The following is a 24,718-nucleotide window of genomic DNA, read 5'->3' on the forward strand; positions in this document are numbered from 1 at the left end:
AATGGTCAAAAACAGCCAACAAGGCTCAGTGTCATTAGCAAACTGGTGCAGACCAATTTAATGGACCATGTTGGCAGCTTCAATAAATTATGGCATTTCAGAGTGGCTGCACTGGAAGTCAACTTGATGGCAAGAGGAAGGACGAATCAATTCCTTTTAAAAGGCAGTTGCTACTAAAATTATAGTTCAGTCCATTCAAATTGCTCTGGCTTCAGCAACAAAATCTGAGATGTAAAGTAGGAAGAGCTAAAACATAATTTTGCTATCTAGTTGCTTTACTAAAAAAGTAGACCATTTCTACATTGATATTACTTGACGCTTAGTCATGAGTTAAAACTATCTTTTTTATTAGAACAGTTTTTCAGTAACATTTTTGTTTGTTTGTAAAGCTGTCTTAGAACCTATCTACCATTTTGTGCTTAAGGCACTGCACATTCTGTTCTGCTTGTTTGCAGACAGAGACTGGATCAGAGCAGTGCATCAACACGTTGTATGGGATCTGACATAAAATATTTTTCCACTAATTAAGACAAGGAACATGAGCTTATTATTGTGCTTGTTCTTTTGCTTTTTAGTTAACCTAGATTAATCTCCAAGATAGCACTTTGAGTATACATGAATTAATATACATTAATGGCCTAAAGAGTAGAGATTGCAGCACAATCACGAACACAACTCTTCCAGACATTACACAGCCTCAGTCATCTGAATGGACCTCTGCACGATAACATGGAAATGTAATGAACTTATTCACATCCCGTTGATGGGTGTCCTTCTGTCACAGACATTTTACTAGAGTTTCATTTTGAAATAAAACCATACAGGAAAAAATGTGGACCATGTTGGAATAACTTTGATATTTTCTGACTGAAAGATATTTTCATTTTGTTTTGAAATGCCATTTCATTTGATTTTTCCAAACTTTGCATTATGCTAGTACGTACCAGTAAAAATATATACATTTCAATACTCTCTTTGATCAAAAAAGGAATGTAAGGTATACATTATGTAGTTGCCATGAAATCACTTTACTTCCTACAAATATATGGAAAGCTCACAATATCTGGCATTTGAAGTAGTCTTTTGTGCTCACTATTTATTGTACACATTCAACATAATTTGTTCTCCAATGTACTGTTAACTGAGATGACCAGTTGAGACATATTAAGCCAAATTCGTAACTTGTTTTGCTTCCGTTCTTCATATAAGACATCAACTGGATTTCCTGGGGTTTTTATTTCAGAAATTCTTTTATGTCCTTTCATACTGCTTTATCTCTTGACAACAAGACATGAAAGATGGATAAATGCCACCTACTTCTCATGAGCAATGATGGTTTGTTAGCCACCTAACTAAGGCTGTTATTTTTGTTAAAACATCATTTTGATGACTCTCAAGGGAAAGTAACACAAGAAGTAATTACTATGCAAAATGAAAAAAATAAATTTATTTATGTAAGATACCTAGACTCATAGAATCAGTTAGACCTTTAAGATCATCAAGTCTTAAACCAGGACAGCATGATTCAATATATTATTTCATGACTTCTTAGCAAAACACATTAACAGTCAACAAGAAATATTCAGTGCTGCAGCACTCTGTGACTCTGAGTGTGACTTGTGATCAGCGGAACTGTCACTCTTCTGTGACTCCCAGCAGCACTGCACATGCAGTCTGAAGGAGCCATTAGACATTTTCTATGGACAGATTCACATGTTTTCATCAATATGTAATGATAACAGAAGATGAATTTGAAATCCCCAGACAACAATCCAATCATATTTCCTACATTGGTTTTCATGGGGTTTTTTTCACTTCTGTGGGTTTCTTGCAGTTTTTCTGGGATCTTCCACATGCACAGATGATTACTGAGTGAAATGTATTTGTGAATACTTATCTATTCCGTGCATTTTCTTCTGGATATTCTTATTGATCTTCATTTTTTTTCTCCTCTTCCAAAAGAGATTTTTAAACAAATTCAACACTAAGCTCTAATTTTAGCTATGGTAAATGTCATCGCTAAGTGGTCTGCCTAAATGCTGCACTGTAGACATAAGTCTATTACTGTGCAAAAGTGTATGGTTACCTATGTGCTCCAATATACTTAGAAGTGGATTTTGGCTGTTAAGTTTGGCACACATGAAAGTGATACCAGTGACAGGAAATTTTCTCCATGGTAGCTGCTTGTGTGACAGAAATCTGTCATGACTTTCTAGCAAAGGTCCATTCTGAGACTCAAATAGTGAATACTTTCAAATAATCCTAAAGTTCTGAAATGACTCCAAGGTCCTTTTGACCATGACCATCATTATTTGCTTTAACATCTTAACTCAGCCAGAGATACTGTGGTATGAAAACCAAATTTATTTGCTCCCATATATGCCGAAGATGGTAAAGACTCTGACTGTGCTGTAACCATTAGCATTTCCAATGAATCAGCCTTCCTGTCCTGCCTCACGCTGCATCTGAAGTCAACATCTCCGTAAGAACACTTTTTATGTTATAAAGATTATGGATAACCACTGCTTCTGGGTTTCTCAGTATGAGACACATGAACATACTGGAAAGAGTCCAGCAAAGGGCCATGAAGACCATTAAGCAACTGGTTTCCTCATCTCTTCTATGGGGAAAAGCTGAGAGAGCTGAAACCGTTCAGCTTGGAGAGAAGGCTCATGGGTGATTTTATTAATGTCTATAGATATCTGAAGGTAGGAGGCAAATAGGACAGAGCCAGACTTTTCTCAGTGGCACCCAGTGACAGGACCAGGGGCACTGGGCACACGCTGAAACACAGGAGGTTCCCTCTGAACATCAAGAAACACATTTTTACTGTGAGGGTGACTGAGCCTTGGCACAGGTTACCCAGGGAGGAGGTGGAGTCTCCCTCAGAGATATTAAAAAGCCACCTGGACATGGTGGCCCTGCTTGACCAGGGGGGTTGGACAAGGTGACCTCCAGAGGTCTCTTCCAACCTCAGCCATTTTGTGATTCTATGTGATTCTGCTTACAGACACAAACTCTGGCTTGCGGAGCTAACTGAAAAGCCTGCCATCGGTGTGCGGGAATTCAAAACATGGGACTGAAACATTCAACCCCAGGTCTTACATGGTGTGTTAACGATACAGCCAAGGGTGGCATTTGTAAAGGAAAACTAGTTCAGGGACTTTGTATCCTGGGGTCCAGTAACTCAGCCAAGAGGGAAGATCCTCCAGAGAGCATTAAAGAGCAGAAATTTACTTTAGCCATCTTGTGTCTTCTTCCCTCTTTCTCTTGACTACTTAGCTTAGGAAGAAAAGTCTCCTAATGTTAAGTCAGCATTTGGGATTATGCCCCTAAAATTTACAAAGAGCTGTCCTATTGCAATGTATATATAACATGTATACAGGATACCATGTATTGCAGCAGGAAGCTTCGGCTTTTCAATAGCTCATTAAAACATAGCTTTTGGGGTCAGAGCATGAAAAGTTTGTTTATTCTCCAGGAGCACACATGCACGCGCATCGCTGCTGTCAAGGGAATGACTCACACAGAAGGTTCGCCAGGCTCGGAAGAAACATGCTATTAAAGCACTGCTGGTTTGCAACTGGTGGGACTGTGCTCTTCCTAGCACAGTCGCACAGGATCTGGACAGGGCTGTGGCCATACTGGTAAAAAGAGGTTTTGTTAGCAGTCCCAGAGAAGGCAAGGTGATGAATCAGGATGGAGGTACATCCAGGGACCCACACAAAGAGCTGCAGGAGATGGTTAGACAAAGGGGTGGAGGCAAGCCTACCACACAGGTCCAACATCCATCCAAGGAACAATGACAAGGCATGGGTTAACCTAAAGTATAGCTCAGGCAAAGGCATGGTGCCTAGGCCTGTGCTGAAATGCGGCTCCTGGGCACATGGGCAGGGCTGGAGAGAGGCCAGGCAGGGCCAATGGAGACTGGTGATGCTCTCAGGATCTGGACATTTTTTGACCCTATGGACAACAATTTATGGATCCTCCTTGGGCACATGGTGGCCTGTGGGGATTGGCTTTGTATTTTAACAGTTTCACTTGTGTCTACTAATGCCATCCCTCCAGGTGTAGAATGCCCTCTGAATGCAATCTTCTCCAGCCATTCCCACACAGAAGATTCTGCTGAGAATCACTGCAGGCGACTTACAAATACGTGAAAAGCACAACAAAATGTGTTGGTTTCCTGAGTGGGGATTTACACCCACCAGCCCTTCTATTGGATGAAAATTGGACTCTGACAATTTAAAGCCTTTTGGTTTCCCTATTTACTAGAAAATTTGTCACGGTCAGTAACTGAGGCTCCCATTAACCTTTAATCTATCTTTTCTGTTTTTCACTCTTTTACATTTTTACCACCATTTACCACTTTAAAACTTTAGGTACCTTTTCTCTAGGAAGATATTCATGAAATAACTGGGAAACCAGTAATAATCTTGTTTATCCTTTATTTAAAGTAAACCCTGTTTACTTCCTACTTTCAGTTAGTAATACAGTATTTCTTCAGCATGATCTTAAAAAGTGTTTCATGATATGGCGCAAACAAACCTGTGCTCCTCACGATAACTCCTTCTAAACTTCATTTTAAAAGTCTAATTAAACAAATAGTGTTCTAAAGCAGTTACTCTAGAAATGTTTAGAAATTAACGTTCTTCTTTTATGAACTACTTTATAAAAGACAGATAATTTTCTTTTATATTCTTGAGGGTTTTCTGACCAGGGCAGAAAGGTCATGTATTGGTTAAAAAAAATGCCTGGAACAAATGGGATCTTTGCAGCTCTGTCACAGCACTGTGCTTTATGGCAGTAAGCACACAGGATGTGACCAGCAGCTCCCCTGGGGCTTAATATTGCCCAGAGAAGGGCAGAGCAGGGGCCTGGACTCGACATGAAATTGTGTGTCACTTGGCCAAAAGAGCAAACCTGATAGACGTGCAGTCACTAGTAAATACAGACCAATTAATCACAGAAGCTCAGATGACATCCTGATTTCCTAAAGCTATGCCAGGAGATGCACAAGATTTCAGTCCAGCCCATATTTAAGCATTTTTGGAGAATGCCTGCATGTCATCCCAATCATTTTGATTTCTTTACATTTTCCTTTGCTGCTTTACTTACTGTATTCATACTTCACAGCATTAAAAATAGGAACCTCGTATGACTGCCTAATAGCCACCCTGAACAGCAACAAAATCCAAAATACAATCAGTTGGGCCTTCCATAAATAAGACAGAAATTAATAGAGTGCCATTACTGACCATTTACATCTCTGTAGAATATACCCAGCGCTGTTATTATGATCCCAAAGTATTTTATTCCCTAAATTCAAAGCAACAAATAATGCTTCCCTTTGCCCTAGACCCACTAGAACAGAACACATTTTCTCCTACTCCAGAGTCTGTTCCAGCATCAGGTACATAAAGTAAGTCACAGAGGTCACACCGGTCTGCCAGAAGACAAATGTGTTCTAGTTCTGTAACGTGATGGCTTGCCTGAGCATATTTATAGAGGTGCTCGATAATTTTCATTCTCCAGGCCCCCAGCCTCCCTTTGATCATATATCACTTTCCACTTCTTTGTAATTCTATTCACAGGTGCACGGATGCAGCTATGCAAAAACAAAGGTTATTTGTAATTAATCCTGAATTGAAGACCCAACCCTCTTGCCAAGCACGAGCCCTAAGAACAAAGCCTTCTCCACCTTTCCTCCTTGCAGGGTTAATTGCTGCTGTGCCCATGGCATTCCCCATGAAGCGCCTGCACGCAGCTGACAGAGCAAGGGTAGCAATGAGGGACCTGCATACACCAACGCAAAGATGACATGGCTGATCACACCCAAACTGTGGCTTGTTTAACAGCCTGATTCAGCCAGATACTTAACCACACGCTTAGAAATAAACACACGCTCTCTCTATTTGAAGTCAGTGGGACAGAAATACATCTTACTGAACAAAGTGTGTGCCTGACAGATTTTGTACTGAGTCAAGAGTTTCTAGCATAAGGTCTTAAATAACTAAGCTCCAGAATACTAGTCACATTTCTATTCTTACAAGCTACTATTCCAAGAGTGCTTAGGACCAACATGGTCAAGGACCCCATTTTGTTTGTCTCTGTACAAGGTCGGGGAGAAAAAGGACAACCCCCTGACAACACCAGAGAAGAGACAACCAGCTAGGGAGGGGATGGGAGTGATGAGACACAGGGTGGGCAGTACAGCTAACAGCAGCCTTATTGTCTGGAGGCTGTCACAGGCACCCTGGCCAGGGACAGCCTTCAGCGGTGTCTGGTAATGAGGCAGCTTCGCCAACGTGTGCTGCAAGCTCCTTGGAGGCAGCATGAGAGAAGACATGAATGTGCTCGTTTGAAATGTTAACAAGGGAACGTTGAAGCTGGCATCAGTGACCTATCAGGGCTGAGAGATGACACTTTCTGTGAATTATAGATGATCTGTAGGGAAGGTGCAGCTTTGAAGGGTCTTCAAGGTGAAGTCAAGTGCTTCACATTTGATGTGATATAAAAAGAAAAGCCAGCACTGGGGTGATGATTGGGTTGGAAGGAGCAAAGTGACAACCCAGTGGAACTAATTTGGCAGCAGCATGATGAAGGGCAGGGAAAGGCAATATCCCTGCCCAGATCACTCCCTCCATTGACCACGATCTCCCAGCTGATCCTCCCCACTACAATGCATGGGGCACTCCCACTAGCACCTGGCAAGTTTGATTATTTGTGCTCAAATTCAGGGGCATGTGTGTGATGGAGAGTGTACCCAGGATGATGACTATGATAAATATATCTGAAAAATGTTAAAGAAATTTAAAATTTCAAATTTCTATTTGATTAGGTTAGAGATTCATAAAATAATAATCAGGAAGTCAATCATCACCTTAATTTTAAATTTTGATTAATTTCATAATTTCCCAAGAATTCACAAGATAAAGGGGCATATTACTCCATTAGTATCTGCATTTCATCAAAGAATCAATAATACACATAGTAAGAACTACTTACACTTTTAACATAGCAATCAGGTATGGATAAATAGGAAAATAAATTATACTAACAAATATAAGTACTTTGATTAATTTTTAGGGATTTTTCCATCCCATAAAAGCATTTTCTTTCATGTTCTTTCACCTTTTCATCTCTTAGAATTACATAGGTGGTGTCATATTCTCCAGACATTGACCTTCTCAATAGATCGTTAGAGACCTAATCCATCACATCCCTTGGCATGTCTGATTCCTGCCATGGGGCATATACTCATTATTGGCCTGTTGTAACACATCCTGTATTCACACACTGAGGCACGTTTTGCTGTAATTTGCTCCATTTATTCTGTTCTCTACATCTTGCTAACAACCTGGAGAACTGTTTCAAAGGAAATCCCAGATTTTCTTCCTTAGCCTTCAGCCATGACCAAACATCAGCAGTAAGCCAAGAGGTCTGGTGAACAGCATTCTCCTATATCTTTCATTAATATCCAAGTATGCATTACAGATCTCCCCGGAATTATTTCCTAGTGGATTCTTCACAGAATATTACTTCCTTCCATTTCTTTGCATTCAGATGTGCTTGGCACACACAAACACACACAAATAATAATAAAAAAATATATATTAAAAAAAAAACCCACAAACCAAACTAAAACACTCAATAGCCAATGAAACAAACAAACAAACAAAAGAAAAAGCTTGGCACAGCTGCATGAGACAAAAGAGCATCCTTGTACATTTGTACATAAACAGTAGTGTTTGACTGGGATTCAGCTCCCTTAGTTTTAGCCGTTTGAAAGGCATTGCATCTTAGCCAGTCATTTTGACTGTCCCTGTGGTCAACGAAGAGAAGTGGCTATCTCCAGATAGTGATTCATCCTAGCCTCTTTTTGCATCTGCTTAGACTAGGCATCTGACTTTCAAATAGCTGAAGGTACACACGGCACACAGCCCTGTAAAGAAGCCCTCTTCCTCCTGTGGACAAGGCTCCTTCTTCTTGTAGTGCAGTGCTGCTACACTACTGCCAGAGTCCTGCGATCAACAGGGATTAATGCATTTGCCTTGGGTAAAACAGAAATGGTGAAAAAAGGCTCTGTGTCTCCCCATCAGATGGAAAAAGAAGGTATTCTTTTTCAACTGCTTTTTTGTGAAATGAAAAGGTGATTATTTAGCCTTCTAGAGATGTCCTTAAGTATACTTTATTACACATCTTCCTGAAAGCTCACTTCATCTGCTCTGTTATGTGATAACCTCTGGACACCATATTTCTGGAAATAGCCCCCATCACTCAGCAGTTATTCAGCTCACTGAAGCATTTCCAGCTGTACAAAATCTTTCCAGGTAAGCAAATAAGCCTTTAACTAATTGCATACATGTGTGCAGAACCTCAGCATTATTTACCCGTGCAAGTTCACTGATATTTTAATAGTAGTCAAATATCTGTTTAAAAAAAATTAAAAGTTTTATTTCCAGAACTCATACTTTTGCTTTCTTTTGAAGTTCATGCCTCTTTTCCCTAGTTTCACCCATGCTTGCTCCTGACCTATCAAAACCAAGAAAGAAGAAACACATGCATTATATTTAAAGAAGTTCTAACTATACATGCATAGCTCTGAAAGAGCAAACGGTGTCCTGGTAAGACCTCAGTATTAGAAGAAAACATTTTTGTATTAACCAAGTGCTAAAAATATTATCAAAAAACCAAACAGTTTGAGGCATTCTCAGCAGGCAAACATAGGACAGAGTGAACACTTCTCCACCTTGACTGCTAAAACAGCTGTGGATAGAGGTGAATTGTATCACAGCACAGAATCTACTATCTCCTTTGCAATTTTCAGGTGCATGTTTAAGGTTCTTTTTGGTTTTCCTGCTTCTTATCATCTCCCTCAGTTTTCTGTTGACCTTGATGTCTCCTGTATTCTTGATTTTCACTTTCATCCCAGTGATATCTCTTTTTCATAAAAGTTCTGGTTACACTCTAGCAAAATTTGTATTCTTACAAATATTCCATGAAGCGTCCACTTCCCCTATTAATCCTTGGTTTACATTTTAGAAATCCCAGTGAAACTCAGCAAAATTAAGTGAAAATATCAAGACATCCAAAAAAAGTGGAATTCTTTGTTGGAAATCCACTATTGACAGTGGAGGAAACTGGTGAGAATTAATGGTCCAAATTCAATGTTCTTGGGCAATTTGGCAATCTGTACCTCTACCCACAACCCAGGATACAAATTTTAGAGTTCTAAGTCTGAGCTCTAAGAAATATTTCAAGTATTTTTCTTGAAACTATAACTTGAACTATGTGCTCACTTACTGAGTTAACTAGCCCAGAATGAAAATGAGAAGTATGCTAAAACCAGTCAGGTGGAGTCATTTCCAGTTGTTGCAAAGAAGGTATTTTTCCACTTTTTGGACCCAGTCTGATTAAGCAACACAAAACACAGCTACAACCCAAAGTTCCACAAGAGGAGTAAGGTATTTAAATTTTGGATGGATATCCTTGTTTTGTAACTTCAACTGAAACAAATTAAACACAGCACTTTAATTATCTCTTAGAAGTTTTAAATTACACAAATATAAATAAAACTAACTGCATTCGTGTTGCCCTTATCTAAGTAGAGCAAATGTCATACTAGCTGTTCTGGGGTTTGGTTTATGAGATTTCAATGTGATTGTTTATACTGGAAGATTAAAGCAAACGTCAAAGAGCAACATTCATCCTGAAAAGATGACTGAGAAATAACAAATCATTAATAAGTCTAAAACCAGGTGTGGAAAGTCTTTAACTCAAGTCATTGGAAATAATCTTTTTTGTTTTCAGAGAAATTTGTGACTGGTCAGGCATGAATGATGACTGTGGCCAAATGGCCTTATTCCTGCAAATGACTGAACTTGCCACATCAACAGACTGTGATTTAATGTCCACCCAGCTGCAATGCCTGAGAAAAATCAAAAAGGACTTATCATAAAAGTTAACCTTTTCCACAAAGATGCTATAGCCCCTCCTGCAGAGAGATCCCTCTTGGAGTGAGAAAAAAATCAGGCAGCCACTAAAAGTGAAGGGAGCCCAACTAAGAGCAGCTGTGAAGCAGCCGCGCTTGCCTGCCACAGCACTCTGCAGAAGGGGCGGCACGGCGGGAGTGCTGCACCCGGGGCACCGAGCCACGCTCCAGCCAGCATCCTCCTTTGAGCCGGCAGGCCCAGGAGCAGAAGCAGCATAAGAAGATGCAAAGGTTAGAAAAGGTTAGAAACATCCTTCTACCTTCACTGCTCAGAATAAGGTTCACTTATAATTCTTGGCAAATATGTTTTGCTATAAATAACCTGGGTTTATTTTGATTCTACTAATGGAATGTTTTAAATATGTTTTTTAATTATCAGAAATATTAACTATGCATTAGTCTACATTAATAAGTAACCTTACATTCATCTACATTAATACATTTCATTTCCATCATTTTAGCACTACAGTTGATGTTTAAGACTGCAGAAAAAAATTGGGTTTGTATCAATGACAATCTGGGGAAAAAAGTGTCTGTGTTCCTAGGAAAGAAAAGTTTCCATTTACTGGAGAATATTTTCTAAAAGAGTTTAAGGATGGACAGACTGGAATATTTTACTGGAATAGAAATTAAATGTTTCATTGTACCTATATTGAAGTCTGTTTAGTCTTTTTAAAAATATCTCTTTTTCTAAACAGAAAAAAAATTAAGAAGCTTTTTTCTTCTTCTTTCTTATGTGCACACTAGTATCTGAATTCAATATGAATCTGTGAATGGTTGAAGCAGTTGATGAGGCCTTTTTGTGAATAATAATTATTTTAAAAAATCTTTAAGCCCTCATCCTCTCTGTGGGAGCACAGCTGACCTAGAGATTGCATTGTTCAGGTTAAAACAATATGCAAACCAACAGTCAGCCTTTGGGTGAACCTCTTGGTAATTTAAATCCTGAGCTAAGGTATATTATACAGTTTCATTTTTAGTTTAGCCCAAGTTTTCTATTTTTGTCAGGAATTTATCCATATCTGAACTTGGTTTTCAAGGAAGTGTTGAAATAGCTTAACCACAGATATTAAAAAAATACATGTTTAGAAGTAACTAAATATGCCTTTTACTTAGTTTCAAACACTATCTTTTCCATGTAGGCAAGTTTCTAAAGACATATAATCTTCCCTCATTATTTTTTTTTCAGTCATATGAACAAATATTTTGTTTTCTTCACAGCTTTGGACAAAAATTAAAATGTGTATTCATCCCCAAATTCCAGTTCAAGTTGCAAGAAAAATAGTTTCAGAACGGATCTGAAGAAAACCTACAGAAGCATGTCCATTCTTGAGCAGGTGGAGAGGTAGGTCTTTGGGCATTGCAGCTGCTGAATTTCAACCTTCTCTTTTTTTGCTGATCAAACTGCATAGTAAAAAATCGCTTGTTGCCACAAGCATGTAGTGTAAATTTACAAAGAATTATGTATGAAAGTTCTGGGATGAAGAGTGGTGAATTATGCAGAAAGCAGACAGGAGAATGGGGATTTTAGGAGGTACTGTTATATTGTGTACTGTAATTTCTTAAAATTCCAGCAACGAACAGTCCACAATATAGCAAAAAGTGATTCACTGCAGAAAAATACTCTATCTTTTCTTGATCCAGTACCTAACCTGTAAGCATAATAAAATATAAGAATGAAAAAGTTGAGGAGTCAATGACTTTAAGCTCAAGGTTTAAGTGAATCACTTCCATTAACCCAGAAGTAATTTTTTCCCTGTGAAACTATTGAATACTCAGGCTCATCAATTGTACACATACATAAGTGTTTGCACACACATACATATATACTTAAATGACGCTACATTTGTGCATGTATACATAGTGGTGAAAGACAGCTTTAGGTATGAGATATGACATACCCAGTTTTGCTGCACTGAAAACAGAAACAACTTTGATTTCCTGTTCTTCCACTGGGATCTTTGAACTATGTTTTGTATTCTTCTTGCTGGTAATTATGATGTAAAACAGTAGTTCCACTTTTTTTTCACCTATTGGCTCCAAGTAGAAATTACATGCCAGATAGAACATGCTCTTCTATGCACATCCCACAGAACTTAGCAACTCTGCAAAATTTTCAAAACCAGAACATGATATTCTTAAACTAAACACATCAGTTCTTCACTGAAAACTCAAAAGATCATGCAGGGAAGTTGCCACAGAATGTCTTGATTATAAAAATTTTGGAACTGACCTTTCCTATAATTCTTTTTAAGACTGACTCCACAACTGGATAACATTTCTTAGATGCAAAAATATTTTTCCTCTTACTGAAATTCTTCATTGTATTACTGAGAAAAAAAAAGACCACTGAAATGCAGTAAGGGACAAGTTGATTTGGGAACCCAAGCTATGGAGAATAATGGGGCTGTCAAACAGCCAGTTTAACATTGCCTAGGAGAAAGAGGAATTACACTTCTAGTATTGGATATATTAATGGGTTTTGCTGTTGTTTTCAAGTTATAGGTGCTAAAATTTTGGGGGAAGACTAAGAACTTCCCCACAAAAATATTTTATTTGTTAAAAGCAAGCTAATCCATTAAAACGCAACTTTGACACAACATTTTTTAACACCCTTGCCCATCAGCCTTAAAACTGAACGTCATTTACAAGGGGAAATGATTTGGAAAAAATGCTGTAATCAGTCCACACTGGAATGAAATTACATTCCTAATCTTGAGCCAATTACAAAGAAACCTTTAATTTCAAATAATTGATAAATATGTAATAGTGACAGGACTGACCTTTTTCCAGAACTATTTTCTTCATTGCATTTGATAGTAAAAAAGTGGGTGGAAGGAAGAGGTGTACTTAAAAATAAGAGGGACTTAATGGTTACAATTCATGAAAGCCTAGGTTCTTTGTTGCCAGAAGAGGGGCTTTGGGGCTGTTCTTAATCTAACAAAAATAGATGGAAAATCCATCCTCCTCTTCAAAGAAGGACTTACTTAGCTACAATTGCTCGCTGCAAACAGACACAAATGACAAAAGGTTATCTATTAATTAGTGGAAGAAATATATCTAAGAAAAGGCAGAGATAAAATTGTCAAAATAGAATTTCCTGACAATTTCCTGAAACTTTAGTCATGGATATAAACCTGCTATGGTACTTACCCTCAGGTATCATACTCTAGAGAACATAACAGTTTACTAGATAAGACAAAACCTTTTCTTCCTTTTTTTTTTTTTTTTCTGTTTATAGAGATTATTTTTGTGCATATCAACCACATGTATATTCTAGCTCATGCAAGATGCTAGCTAGAGCATCTGTTCTATGCAATACTTAAATTATATGCACCTTTTCACAAGAGCACTATGTTTCAGTATGCAAAGCAAATGATATAATCACCATCTTGGAAAGGATGGCCAACCAGAAGAACAGCCTCTCATGAATAAATGCATTTGGATCCAGGGCTTCAAGTGTTCACATCAGCTGCTCACCTCCCATGGGATGAGGGGAGAGTCAGAAGAAAAACACAAGCATCTGCAAATGTGATCAGACTGCATGTTGCAGTACGTCCTGCCCAGGTTTGTCAACTTTAACAAGGACATAGTTAAAGTATTGGAGATGTTAATACTGTCAGCTTTGATTATTTTGATTTCACTATTCAATACATACCGGTATTTAACCAGCGCACCATCACTAAAAGTGAAGTATTTTCATACAGCTAGCAGTCTGCTGTGGAGAAAATAAGGATGACATAAAAAGCTAATATCACTATTATGTTCACTAGAGGTGGCAACACACTCAAATGATTAAGGAGCACTCGCAGCAATGAAGATACTTGGTTAATAACTGAGGAAGGTCTCAAAGCAGATATTTTACATGGCATTCCTGCATTTCAGCTGTTCCAGGTATTTCTTTGAAGCTGAAGGGCAGTGACTAGCTCCCACTGAAGTCACTGACAGGCTGCCATGCACCCTTGTAATAACTGGAGAGGTCTCAATGGGCTCCAAGCAGAAGGATTAACTGGGGTTTCTAGGATAAACTTCCTTGTGCTCGGATTAAATTCCTGTAAATGTCTAAAGCAGGGCCAGCTGAAGTCCATGTGCACTCAGAACATGACCAAGCCTTACCCATTTTCTGTATGGCAGCACATAAAGTTTTATATAGCTACTCAGATGGAATAGGAATCATCCCATCAGTCACTGGTAATCATCACTTTATAATGTCATATGGAAGCGTTATCTAAAGATGCAGCTGAGGCCAGGGCAAACTGCATTAATTGAAGATGAAACACTTTTCATGGGCCAAAGCACTTACAACCCAAATAAATAAGATCATAAAAGAGGTGAGAAAGTTAATAAGTTTGATTGATATTGTCAAGTTCATATTAACTGATGAAGATAGAAAAGACAGTAACCTATGCCTGAATGCACACACAGCCCTCAGTGGATGTCTGTTATGTCCCCTGGCCACATTAATCCACAGAGGATATGAGTTGTTACAATATCTGAATTCCTGCTTTCCATTTGTTAGTACAAGCTCTTGCAAATCACCATCAATAGTTAGGGAAGTTTCCTGGCTTGACCTGTCAGGTGTCAGCAACAGATGAGCAAGTAGAGAATGTATTCATATTTGATTTCTAAGGAGACAAATGGACTAAATTGTTGTATTAGTTCATGGGATGAACGTTTGCAATTGAAACTTGAGCATAGAACTTGTTAAGTGAAATTCATTGCTTTTAAAACTCCATCACATTTGCCTTGACAGCTGCACATAGAGAGCTGACTTGCTAAGCTGCAGTAACTCTTTCTGTTCCAAACAGCTCTTCACAGCCTTCTCACCTAAACAAAGGTGGTGTGAAAGTACTAAATTAAAAACAAGGAAAAGCATCACATTTTTAGTAGTAACCTCACTCTCTGTTTTCCTTCTTTACATGCCTATACGTCATCCCCTCTGAACAAATACCTACTGGTCATACACATCAGAGAAGGTACTTGCCACATGGACCCCCTGCCCTCACGTTTAGTGCCTGAGGGTGCAGTGAAGATCTGAGTGCCGATCCAGCAGGCAGTCCGAGGCAAAGCAGGGCAGTAGGTAGGACCGGCAGGCAGGAGGCTCAAGGCAGATTTATGACTGAAGCCACAATCCTGAGCTATGGCAGGATGGCCATAGACTGATGGGGCAGCAAGCCATCAGAGTGGGGTTTGTCCCTAGTGAAGCAATGACACAGCACAGCCAGGGTACTGATACTGAGGTGGTTTCAATGTTGCCTGAAGCAAACTAACATCTCACAGGGCTTCACTGGCATACAAGATCTGCTCTCTGCTTTTGCCCTCTGTAAAGCAGCATGGAGATTGGAAACACAGGAGAAAGCAGCAAAAAGAAAGGAGATGTAAAATCCTAAAACGTATAACTTGGCTAGGCAAAGAAAGGTGCTGGCAATGAAGTTCCTGCATTTCTTTCCCTTAGCCAACATGTAACCTAAACTCCTATCATCAACAACACTTAAATTACACTTCTATGGTCTCTTTCCCTTACAAAGTTAGCAAACGTAGTGCTGCTGAGGGTTTGGGTTTTTTTCAGCTTTCCACAAGTTATTTTTTAAACTTGGATCCAACTCCAAACCAAGTCAGATCTGAGCATAGACTACAGGCACACTCAGATTTCAAAAATTAAGAGCACAGAATTAGATTCCTACTCGAAATTCAGAACTGCAAAATGAATGACCTGATTTTCTGAAGTTTTTACACATAACAACTCCCACAGATGTCAGCAAAAACCTTAATTCAGAGTTTTACTTCAGTGCTTCAGAAATCAGGTCACTTGTTCAGGTGCCTAAATATAGGTTTAGAAGAGTAGCTACAGCTTTTATTTATTTTTAAAATACTTAGATTCAGGGTTCAAAGCAGGGTATTGCTTCAGCTCATGCAAGAGAATTTTGCAAAACTTAGGCCAGGATCCAAGTTTTTTAAGGACCCATGAAGTCCAGCAGTGTACAGAGCCAGGGCATCAGTCCTTCACAGCGACCACAGGTCCCCATCCATTTGTAGGAGGAACGTTGGCCTTTCCCTCTAGTGATCCTGTAAATGACTCTGACCCAACAAGGGGCTCAAGAACAGCCCCTTCCTCAGATGCTCTTTGTTTTTCTTCACACAGTGTTTCCTAAAATGCTGATTTAAATAAATAGTAGATGCATGACTGGATGTAGTAACACAGACAAGGATTAAAGTTCTACTATTATGTACTAAAAAAGCATGAGTATGCAGAAATTATTAATTATGTGGGTTTGATTGCTTATAATGTTATACATAACTATAAAAATAAATAGTAAGTGGCAGACTTCTCTGAGCACTTTTCTTTGATTTCCCTAAAATAGGTGTATGTTTGCTTTTTTGTGTGTATGTGTCTGTCTAATTTGCTGCCAAGAGGTAGAGAGGTTAACAGAAGGACAACTTTTGCAAACAACAGACCTGGAATCACTAAGGTGAAACCTACAGGAGCCATAATCAGATGGAAACTTCAAAATTTTCATCATGTATCCACTGTGTACGAGATGATCCTTACTGAAATAATTTCTTTTTTAGGGTTCAATTCTTTGCTGCTTTACATAGACTCAATGCTATAGATCCAACTATATGAGAGGGGATTTTTTTGCCCTTGCCCCACAGCTGTCAGGTGAAAGACTTCTTGTCTCCCTGCTTTCAGCCTGGCAAAACCATGCAGCATTACCCCTTCAAAACCAAATCTTTGTGGTTCTGCCTCAAATATTCCTTCTATTTTAATCAAAGAAATTAAGCTTGAAAGGCTAAAGAATTTAACAACTGAGACAACAAAACTACTCCAAAACAGCTTCTTCAAAACAAAGTATTTTTTCCTGCACCTCAAGAAAACACCAAAACTAAAAAAAAGACAGTAAATACTAGGTTCTACACATCTATTTCCACTTCCCTAAATCTTTCTTTGCATTAGCCTGCAGACTTTCCCTCAACCCAGATGGCCTTCAGCTCTAGCTGGAAGACAGAGAATCCTTACTGTGGAAAGTAGTAAGCATGATTGCCAATGGGTCAATAGTCTCTTTAGGCTCCCCCTCTTCCTCAAATCATCTTCTGTAAGGTTTAGCATGCCTTTAATGATTCATCTGAATATCCATAACTCTGCTCGTTTACTTTCTAGCATACTCTACCCAAAAATGTGCCAAGTCCATTACTAATACATAGACATATGTCATTCCTGCATTGGCAAAAAAATGGCAGACAGCAAGAGTTTGGGTGACAGGGTACAGGATGAGACTTGAGGACAGCTCCTATTTTGGGGGGGTTGTAACAGCAGCAGCACAGACGAGCTTTACTCCTGCTGCATCTGTTTCTAGGGGATCTGTGAAAATCACAGCGCAAATTTTGCAGTGTAACTGCTATTATACACACAGGAAGCTGGATCCAAGGAATTTAATTCATCCATCAAGAACTGAGAAATAAAATTTGTCTTGTGGCCAGTTCAGGTAGTGAGATGGCACAACAACAAAGGGCCAGTGCATTCAGGTGCAACAACAGGCAGCAAAGAGAGTGATCTTTCATATTATTTGCTATGGTGTTGGTGCATTATGACCCACAACTCTTAAAAGCACAGTCCTAGGAGTGAGAGAGAGACCCAAATCTAGGCTTGCAGTCCGATCTGGAGAAACCATAGGGGACCAATTTAGGGCCAGCAGATTGCACCAGGGGTCCTGAACACCCCGTTGGGACTGCACCCTGGGCACTCTCACTACATCCTCACCCGCTCAGCCCCAGGCACACACAGGAGCCGCAGCAGCAGGGACTTGAAAGCCCCAGGTGCTTCAGGCAGGTCTCAGCTGGCAGCAGACAAACAGGCACTTCCCTTGTCTCCTCCTTACTCCCTCCCCCACCTTCCACTGCTTTTTTTTTCACTCTTTCCCCATGCAACACTTCGCTAGAAACCTGACAGATTTAACAAGTCATGGAGAGAAGGTTTTGTCATCCAGGAAGACAACCAAGCCAGCGTTTCAGATTTTTGTATACATTGCAGGACTCCCCATGGCCACTTGCTTCCCAGGAGCCATAAGGGAAGGAAGAAAATGCATGTTCTTTATGCATTCACTTTTCTATACATCTGTATTATTTCCATACTGCTTAAACTACTTGGAAGGGTTTCCGAGTGACCGGAGCCGTAGACAGAAAGGTTCAGCATGCTGACAGCAGGGATGTTGTCATGGTAACAACAGAGAGGGAGACCCAGTGCTTAGAAACTTGGAGGCAGGTAATTAAAGATGCCCAGAAGCCAGGGACAAGCGTTTGATACCACTCTGTTACCTCAAGGCAAATTTCAGATGAAGATGAAGCCTTCTGCCCCATGCTCATAATTAACGATTCCAATTGCGCTCTTAGGCACAGGGATTCACAGCCTTTGCATTCAACTGCGGGAAAGTACTGCTTATAACAGAATACTGAATCATCATTTTCCTGTGCATTTCATTATCTGTGTTTCTGTAGTGACAGTATATATAGTGATGGAAATAAAATCCCTAGCCAGCTGCAGATGACCCTGTAATTGGTGACATTGAGTTTATTTGTCATCCATTAGTCATGATGTAAATTGTCAATGAGTGTGGTGGGCTGGTCTTGTCTGGACACCAGATGCCCACCAAGCCGCTCCTGAGCAGGATGGGGAAGGAGAAAATAAGATGGAAAAAAACTATTGGGTCAAGATAAAGGCAGTTTAAAAAAACAAAAGCAAAGGCCATGCACAGAAGCAAAGGAAAACAAAAGATTTGTTCTCTACTTCCCATCAGCAGACAATATCCAGCCACTTCCCAGGAAGCAGGGTTCCAGTACACATAGCAGTTGCTCCACAAGACAAACATCATAATAACAAATGCCCCCTCTCCTCTCCTTGCTCTTAGCTTTTATTGCTGAGCAGACATTGTATCATATGGAAGGTCCCTTTGGTCAGTCTGGGTCAGCTGTCCTGGCTATGTCCCCTCCCAAGATCTTGCCCAGCCCCCAGCCTAGTGGTGATGGGGGGGAATGTGGGAGATACAGCACTGATGCTGTGCCAGCGCTGCTCAGCAGTAGCCAAAACACTGGTGTGTCAGCAACAGTTTCTAGCTACCAATACAAAGCACAGCACTATGAGGGCTGCTACGGGGAAAATTAACTGTATCTCAGCCAGACCCAATATAATGAGTAAAAATATTCTTAAAATGTACCTGCCCATGCACAAAGATCTGACTCATTATAAGGTGAATGATGATATGAGTTAGGGGAAAAAAGAAAAAAAAATAACCCACTTGCAAGGAGAAACAAGAAAAACCCCAGCCTTACTCCTTTGGCTTACAAATACTTATGGTTCAGCATGACAAATGAAATTTTAACCTACTTCCCTCTGCGTTAGTAAGCACGTAATTATGCACAGTTAATTTATTTGCATTCATTACATCCACATGGATACTTAAGTATCCATGTGAACTCACAGAGGTAGATCTGTTGCTACAGGCAAGGTCCTGTACATTACATGATTTGGTGACTCTGCAGTTTGTCCCTTGCTGCAAAATATGTTCCAGGTACTTGGCTGTCATCATGCACAAAAGCAGCTCTAGCAAAGCCTTTGCAGTGCAAGGAAAAGCTTGTGAATGTGAGCTGAATACCAACTGCAACAGTCATGTCTTCCTGCACTAGCAAGCAGACTACAACAGGACACAGTTCTCAGCAACATCGTTTATCTTGAAGGGCTGCTAACTCTGAAACTCTGAAAGCAGGAAATGATCATCAGAAAGAGTGGGAACACCACGACATAATAAAGCAATAGTAACAGAAGTTTATCTGTCCAGATTCAGATCTCAACCTTCATTTAAACATATCTGAAGCTCCTGCAAAATGCCACATTCCCAGCAGTGATGCAGAATCTAGGGATCTTGGCACAAATTTTTTATTCATTTGGCTTTGTACTAGGATGCCTTTCACCTACAAATTCATGCAATTGTACATACACAAATCTAAATACATGAATTTTTACTATACGTTTGCAGGAAATGTTATTGTAGATAGTGCAATGCATCTCACTAACCAGAACTCAGAAAACATAAAATGACTAATATGTACATCATCTTTTTACACTGAAAGTCTTTCAGATAGTGCTTTTATCCACTGCATGTTGTCTATAATTTGTGCTATATGCACACTAACTATAAACCTGAAACTAAAGAATTATTTTGAATTTAATAAAATTCATATTTTATTAATTGATATGTATATCAAAAATAAAACCTAAAAAACAACCAAAAATCTACCACAACTAAACCAACCAACCAAACAAAAAAACCCAGAACACACCCAGAAGAGAAAGCAGATTCTCATTTTTGGTGGTTGGTTGTTGTTTTTTTTTAATGCTGAGGAATCAGACCATATCAATATATTTTAAAACACATCTGGAGCACTGCATCCAGTTCTGGGCTCCCCAGTTCAAGAGAGACTGGGAATTACTGAAGAGGGTCCAGTGGAGGGTTATGAAGATGATGAGGGGACTGGAGCATCTCCCTTCTGAGGCAAGGCTGAGAGAGCTGGGCCTGTTTAGCCTGGAGAAGAGAAGGCTGGGAGGGGATATCATCAATGTCTACAGGTATCTTAAGGGTGGGTGCCAAGAGGATGGGGCAGGGCTCTTTTCAGTGGTGCCCAGTGACAGGACAAGGAGCAACAGGCACAAACGGCATCTCAGGAAGTTCCACCTGAACCTGAGGAAGAACTTCTTTACTTGGAGGGTGACAGAGTACTGGCACAGGCTGCCCAGAGAGGCTGTGGCGTCTCCTTCTCTGGGGACATTCAAAACCCACATGGACATGACTCTGTGCAACCTGCTCTAGAGGACCCTGCTTTAGCGGGGGGTTGGACTAGATGATCTCCAGAGGTACCTTCCAACGCCAACCATTCTGTGATTCTGTGAAAAGTATGACATTTTAAGGAAGGTGAACAGAAAACCTCAACTCTGCCCTTTACTACCACACTGAAAGCCATTTTTCTGTTGGCTGATTACAGCCACCTTCACTTGCAGCAAGGAAGAGGACATTCATTCAGCTCAACCTGGCAACCTGCCTTGGTTCTGGAGCTAAATTTCTGTGTCACAGACTTTCAGGGGAAGACAACAATAGTAGATTCTTCAATAGTAACTACTACATTTAATGAAGGGAGAGAATCTTATTACTGCAGTCATTTGTTGCTATAGCTTCCCATGTTAAAGCCAAAGAAACCATTAGAGCATCTTTCTACCAGAGGCCAAAGATTTCATTCAATTACACCCATTCCGAGTGCAATAATTTGAGTCTAGCAAAAGCCTATCTTCCCAAAAGCCATCCACGTTCAATTTGAATGTGCATGCTATTTTTCATTTTAATTTCTGAGATTTTGACTTCCAGCCGCTGGTTCTTCTTCTTCTTGGATATTTTTGAACCAAGAAAACATTTAAACATTCTAACCAAGTCCCTTCTTGATGTCCCTTTTAATAAACTATCTGCTGTGGCCACTTGTCAGGCAAAAAAAGTAGCCTAGGAAGAGAAAAACCTGATTCTGGTCAACTTAATTCTGCAGCATTGCCTTTTCAGAGCATATCACCTTGCATCCCTACTCTACAATTTTTGGCTCATAAGTTGGCTCTCATCTTGACATAAATGACATCATCACTTCTCTCAAACAATCCCCCTTTCTGTCCTGCCTTTACAGGTCTATAATACCTTTACATGAATCAGAGTGATTTTTACTCCCCTGAGGAGTAAGAATTCCTCCTTCCCTCTCCCCACTCTCTCTACCTCTCTCTCCCCCCCAAGTAAGTCAGCAGTTTTATGCTTGTTTTAAAGACTGGTGATCAGAAGCACAGAAAGAGGATAACACCTTGCTCTGTATCGCATATCAGACAAGGGCAGACCCCTGTAACCTAAATCTCCTGGCTAAATCCAGTAATGCATTAGTAATGCTAGTTCTACTGTCTCTAACCCTTACTGCTGGTTGTCTTCACTGCACACACAGACTGTCAGATTTCATATTTTCTTATATTAAAATGTATCAAAGATGTCTAGTATCGCCATTTTTTTCAGGAAACTTATATTTGATTCCTTATAAGGCACTTGCAGATTTAGTGCAAATCTACTAGAATGGGGTTCTCTGCTTTCTTGACAGACAGAGAGGAAATCTATGGAGGTGGGAAATCAGACTACGATTACTTTTAGTTTAGGATGTTGTGGTTAAAGGCACCTACGAAACAAAACTTAGAACAGGAATATCTGACTCTACCAGAAAAAAAATGAGCCGATTCAGACATAAACCATCAACTGTGAGCCCTTCCCCCTGTATTCTGAACACACCGATCTCCCAGACTTAACAAAAAGGCAATCTCCTACCAACAAGGTATTGATCTCCTCCACATTGCATGCAGCAGCATTTCCTGGAAGCATCAGATGGTGGATTTATAAACTCTGTAAACATGAGGAGCACACATACACTTTTAGTGAATTGTTTCTGTATTACAGATGCCATGCAGTCTCATGTTATGTTTGATTTGAAATAAACAACCTATATTTTATAAGTTTAGTGATTTAATAATTGCAAAGTCTCAATGCAGACAAGTAATAGCAAGTCAACTAGTCTGTGGTCAAGTGAGGCAAAACTGATTCACGTCACAGATGTAACCCAATACTCTGCAGAGCACACATCAAACTGCATTCTTGCTGTTCCAGGAGAAAAAGAAAGAAAAAAGAGAGTTATATTCTACGGGCTGTGAAATCATCACTTTCTACAGTACAAGTCAATGAAGATGCTAGAAGATGTGGGGGATGGACAGTCACATGGAAGACTCGTTAATGGTTTGTCTGTTTACTACTAACACTGTTATTTCAAAAAAATAAAGTGACTGACTTCTCAGACATGATGTGAATCTGTCAGTATGATATGAGCTAATAGTGTTATAGCATACATAGTTTAGATAAATCATTCATAATTTACCATCTACAAGTGACATCTACCTACCTATCAGTGTTCTCATATGGATCCTATTAAATGTACCTTCACAGTGGTCATGAATTTCTCCTGACAACCATGACTATAAAGACAGGAAAAGTTATCAAATCTTGCATCATAATTTGTCTGTTGGTGCCCATAAAACAGTGTCATATAGTGGCAGTACAGACAGGGTGACTTCAGTCCCAGGGTGAATTCAAAATCCAGGACAATCAAAAGAAGATGGAAAGCGTGGTTAGTCCTGCAGTAGCCCCATTGCCTCCTCCATTGGTGGCTGGGACTCAGATGACATTCCCGGAGGAATCTAAAAGAATAACAAAGAATCATACTCCAGCCACAACACTTGCTTAATTGCTTCTAACCCAGGGACCAAATGTAACCTTCAAAATGCTAACAATGAACATGAAAGCCAATTCCTTACCACTGTAGTGTAATATGCTCTTGATAGGTGTTCACTACTCAAAAATGTTCTAGGAAAAGAATCGGGCCTTTAATGTTCTGTTTTCTTCACTGCATTATTTTTAGGCTAAGAAGACTGTGATCATGCACGGGACAATCTTGGGCTCCCCCATAATCAGATTCTATTACGGAGGCAGGCTAACTTTGTTAGGATTATGAGACCATTAGGATGCACTGTTCTGTGTTTCAAATTCCAGGGTCATTCTCCCCCTCCCTCCTGCCACTGTTGGCAGCAACCACATACAGATGCTCTTCCCACAGCACAAGGTCATAATCTATTTCATATTCCAGGTTGGACTTAGACTGAGAGCAAAAGTGTGTGTGCATGCACGTGACTGCACAGCTATGAGTGAGGCTATGGGGGGCACATACCTATGTGTTCATGCCTGCCTGCCCATCTGCCTGCAACTATATGAGAAAGCTTACGAAAACTTTTAAAACCTGTTTTCCTGGGTCTTTTCTGGCAATTGCTCGAAGAATACTTTGACTACCCTTCTGATCCCCCCTACTTGCATTGGGCTGTACCTTATCATTTGAGCAGTGCAACTTTCACAGCATGCTGGTCCCTGGGGAAGAATAAAAACTGGTGGGTTTGCAGGCTTCCTCTGCTGGGGTTACACAGAGAGTGAAGAGAGAGATCGCTCACAGCAGGATGGACACAAACCATCCCGTGTACTCTGCACCTACAGAACTTATTTGTCTGACCATGCAAAGGATATATTTCTGCTTGGCAGGTTTTAGTTTAGCTGGTATACACAGGGAACAGATCTGAATTATTGGCATAGGAATAATTGTCAGACTTTGGTGGAAAGTCTGAGACTTAAAAAAGCCTCAAAATTTTACTTTTTACTATCTGGTTTTACTATCTGTCTCCTCAATTTCTCGGGTATCTTTTGATTTTTGCAATATTCATATAAACCTCAACTAGCAATTCTACAACTGTTTCAAAGAAAAAACGATGAGCAAAATGTCATGTGGGTACACACCTTCCTGAATGCTGTTATATTTAACCATGAACAGATGTCTGATAAATCTTTACCTTTGTTTCAGTAAGTGCTTTGCATCAATTTAAAGCCCACTTTAATTTAAAGTCAATTTAAAGACTAAAACCATTTCCAAGAATGTAAACCACAAATTGATCTGAATTTACTACTCTGACTTGCCTTGCCATCTGTCAAATTACAAAATTTCTTTCTATGTATATTGCTCAATATTAGGCACTAAATAGATGAAAAGCATTTCAGACCTGACATTGCTACCTCA

General features: G+C 39.7%; 1 long non-coding RNA gene across 1 annotated transcript; it reads left to right on the forward strand.

Moving 5' to 3' along the window:
• Window positions 1–10,064: 10,064 nt before the first annotated feature.
• Window positions 10,065–22,858, forward strand: LOC121085019. The gene is made up of 4 exons (XR_005826927.1): window positions 10,065–10,235; window positions 11,216–11,339; window positions 13,358–13,561; window positions 22,717–22,858. It is a non-coding gene; the product is annotated as an uncharacterized LOC121085019 (long non-coding RNA).
• Window positions 22,859–24,718: the final 1,860 nt, after the last annotated feature.

The sequence above is a fragment of the Falco naumanni genome, chromosome 3 (genome assembly GCF_017639655.2).
Source record: "Falco naumanni isolate bFalNau1 chromosome 3, bFalNau1.pat, whole genome shotgun sequence".
NCBI classification, from domain to species: Eukaryota; Metazoa; Chordata; class Aves; order Falconiformes; family Falconidae; genus Falco; species Falco naumanni.